Source organism: Pteropus medius, unplaced genomic scaffold, assembly GCF_902729225.1.
Source record: "Pteropus medius unplaced genomic scaffold, Ma_sr-lr_union100, whole genome shotgun sequence".
Lineage (NCBI taxonomy): Eukaryota > Metazoa > Chordata > Mammalia > Chiroptera > Pteropodidae > Pteropus > Pteropus medius.
Genome location: NW_024352786.1, coordinates 7,986,695 through 7,990,594, shown reverse-complemented (window position 1 = coordinate 7,990,594; position 3,900 = coordinate 7,986,695). Strand labels below are relative to the sequence as shown.

General features: G+C 35.2%; 1 pseudogene; it reads right to left on the bottom strand.

Annotated features, from left to right (window-relative positions):
* Positions 1-412: 412 nt before the first annotated feature.
* LOC120591288 (uncharacterized) lies at positions 413-531 on the bottom strand (annotated as a pseudogene).
* Between the last annotated feature and the right edge of the window lie 3,369 nt (positions 532-3,900).

Sequence of the window (3,900 nt, the reverse complement as noted above, 5' to 3'; positions counted from 1 at the left end):
CAGGGCCTGATAATCTGCAAGTATAAAAGTTCTCTGGTGATGCCACTGATTCTGGTCTGGGGACCACACTTTGAGAACCACTGGTGTAATAACAAGGGATTAAGCATTTTAAAGTATCTTACATGGTCCACTTAAAAAATTATATTGGTGCACTATATTTATTAATAAGAATATAATACAAACAAGTGAAGTAATTTAAGGACAAAATTTTAATCTAATTAATCAGTTTATTAAAGCATGTGGAAGGAAAATAACAGTTCAAAGACACAATAGGGATGTAATCGGCAACATTCAAACTCTATAGTAAATATACATAGTTTCTTTTTTTTTTAAGGCAAGGAAACCCTTGGTTGACCTCACAGATTGCAAGGACCTGTTGGCTTACAATCCCTTATTTTTTTTTTGTTTTTTACACCTGCAGTACTTGGTCTTCCTAGGTGGTCTCCCATCCAAGTACTAACCAGGCCCAACCCTACTTAGCTTCTGAGATCAGATGGGATCGGGCTTGTTCAGGGTAGCATGGCCATAGACTATGTAGTTTCTTAAACAAACAAACTATAGAGAGGAAAAAGAATAAGATGAAAGAGAAAGACAATTAGTTAAAGAGTCTTAAAGAAAATATTAACCAATTTCAAAAATAAACTTAAAAATTATGATTTTTTAATGAAACTATTGGAAATTTAAATAATGCCTAAGTATTTAACAATATTAAGGAACTATTGCTAGTATTTTAAGTGTGACAATGATATTGTGGTTATATTTTTAAAAGATATTTATCTCTTAAGGATAATTGGTAAGATATTTACAGATAAAATATAAAGATGTCTGGAATTTGCTTCAAAGTAATATGTGGGTAAAAGAAAGGGTAATAAATGACAGAAGAAGATTAGCCATAAGCTGAAAATCCTTTGGAGCTCAGTGATGTGTACATGACAACTCATTATACTAGTCTGTCTACGTATATGTGTTTGAAATTTTTCACAATGGAAAACTTAGTGATAAACAAACCCAAAATATAAGTGTGTAGAGGGTCTACCAGACACTGGCTGACTGGACTGACAGAAGCTTACAGTTTAAAAATAACAAGTGTATACATGGAACAAACTTTTCTAAATTATTTTTGAGGCTCAATTATGGTTTATTCTTTCACTCTTTCTGCAATAGACTTAAATTGTTATCTGAAGTAACTGCATTTGGGGTTACTTTAGAGGACTCTAACTGCAAATTGTCCCTGATTTTATAGAGTTGTCTCTATTCTCACTGTTATAGGTAACTTGCTTTTCCTTTAGGACTACAAACAAAAAGCTATGTTTAAGTCATCTAAAACAAGAGTTTGGAGCATAACTAACAATTTTTAAATCTCATTCAAAACAAACATTAATTTTAAGTATTTTTATTCTAAGATGTACTGTTAGGGATCAGTCTACTATATAATAACTCTAATCATCAAACACTAGTAGATATTGTGAATGATTTAGAACATGGAATTAATACTGAATTTTGCCCACTGAAGTTTTGTTCTTTGATCTGAATTTACTCTAAAGGCCACAAATTTGTCTCCTTTTCTCAAGCATGCCAAGTACTTGTACTTTCCCAAAGATAAGCACAGACTTCTCAGAAAACATGCAGCATCTCAACATGAATACCAGTCGGATAACGATCACAGTTATAAGTTAAGATTTGAGATTAGTCTCAGAGTCTGTTAATCATAAAGTTCAAGAGTATAACATGTTACTGTGAAAAGTAGTTCTAACATGCTTTCCACAGTGGAGACGTCCAAACATTGGTTCAACTCTGAGATACTCAAAATGAGGGAAGTTACAGTTTCCCCCTTGCCCTACTGAAAACATTGTCCAAATTACACCTTGGTCTTATCTGCAATGAATAGGTTTAAAAAATTCTGAACACAACACACACAAAATAAATAAATAAATAAATAAATAAATAAATAAATAGATAGATAAATAGATAGATAGATGAATGAATGAATGAATGAATGAATGAATAAATAAAAATATTTCTTGACTACCAACTATAAGTAGAGCAGTCCCTATCTTAACACATCTGTTTGGATCTCAGAGGTCAAAAACAGACAGGGTGATACGGATGAGTATAGTCCAGTGTCTATGTCCCAGCATGCACTGCTTCGGCATGCTTAGGGCGTCCTGTACAAAATCAGTCTGTAAACACACTGCAATTATGAAAGCTGTATTTCTGGCAAATACCTTAAGTGCAAACTGTTGTTGCTTGATTGTATTGAAAAAAAATGAAATTGCTCAACAATTATAAGAGGCTATAAAATTGTCTGGGCTACTGTTTCGGAAAACATGATATAGGTCAGATATTCATTTCTTCCATGCATTCAAAGGTATAATTTATTTCAGTACTCATGTCGTGCTCAAGATTTTTCACTGCATATCACGGGCATTATCCACTATCCATCAAAAGAACAGTAGCTAGTGTTATATTAACTCCACCTCTTTAGTAGTTTTCCTCTTTTTTGCATGGCCGTTCTCCTTTTAAATATCTCTCATTTTAGCATAGTCAAATCTCATAAAAGTAAGAATATTTTTCTTGAAGACTTGATAAATCTACTCAAAGCCTTTTACTGAAGTGGGAATTCTCCATTTCTGAGAAATTGAAAGATTTAATGAATATATTCTTGTTATATTATGACATCTCATTTTCTCTCTCATAAATACTTGGGTTTATGATTTCCCACCCATTGGCCAGGAATGGCACTGCACTCTCCGCGTTCGTGGGTGCTCTGACTGAGTTTAATTTCTCTCACAAGGAGAGTTGACAAAAGATCACAGCCACTAAGCCCTGGAATTACCCTAGATATTGCCCTCTGTGCTCTGCAAATGAAATCCTACAGAAGACCCTTTGGAAAAGAAGAACATGATGGTTAACACTCAGAAATCCATTTTGCACAGGGCAGCATTCGTACACACAGAAGTGCGGGATAACAGGCAAAGCTGCCTTTCCTCGATGAGAAAAATCAGATGCTTAGCACTACACACACTCACGCACACACACGTGCGCGCACACGCACACGCACGCATGCACGCACTCTCGCAGACACAGGCATCCCAACCCCTGCAGCTTTAGCCTAACTCCCTTCTCCTACCCATCTATCTCTCCCTCATTCTCTTTCTCCCATGCCCTTGATTCACTACCAGGTCAGATAAGAAATTAAGACCAGTGAAATCAGAACCAGACGGCACCTGTCCCTTCTGCAGCCAGAAGAGAACTGAAATAAAGCACTTATGAAACTGCTGTGATCATAACCTTCAAAACACTGAACTCCTCCCAGCTGTTGGCTGTCCCAACCAAAGGTTCCACAATAGAGACGCTGGCACCAGGGCTCAAACAATCTATTTGTAACAGAATGCTGTCATTTTGGGACAGGGCTAAGTGTTGCAAACTGTAAAGATCCCTTTATAGCTACAAAGATTCCGAAAATAGATGTTGCCTTACTGATTTAGACTTGTTAATGGGAGGATCAGTTTGCTTCTATTTAAAATGATTCATTTGCTCTGAGAAAAATGATAGTAAATAATGATAAAAACTTGGAAATGTGAATAACGCTATCAGTCTTCATTCAGCAGACATTGGCACTTTTTTTATTTCTTACAACCTAACTATTGACATTTGTAAACAGCTAATGAATCTTCTGCAATAAAGTTGAGCTCTTAGAGGGAACTGTCAGTTACTCATTTCCAGCAGCAAAAGAATTAAGGAAGAGAACTAATCGTGTGTGTAATGATTCATCATATATGCCTGCATGTGTATTGCTAACTAATTTTAGCGAGAAAAAATTCAGTGATATTTTTCAGTACTTCCATAGATAACAAGATTTTATTTTTTAAACTAAGCTATTTCTACTTAGTCTAAATT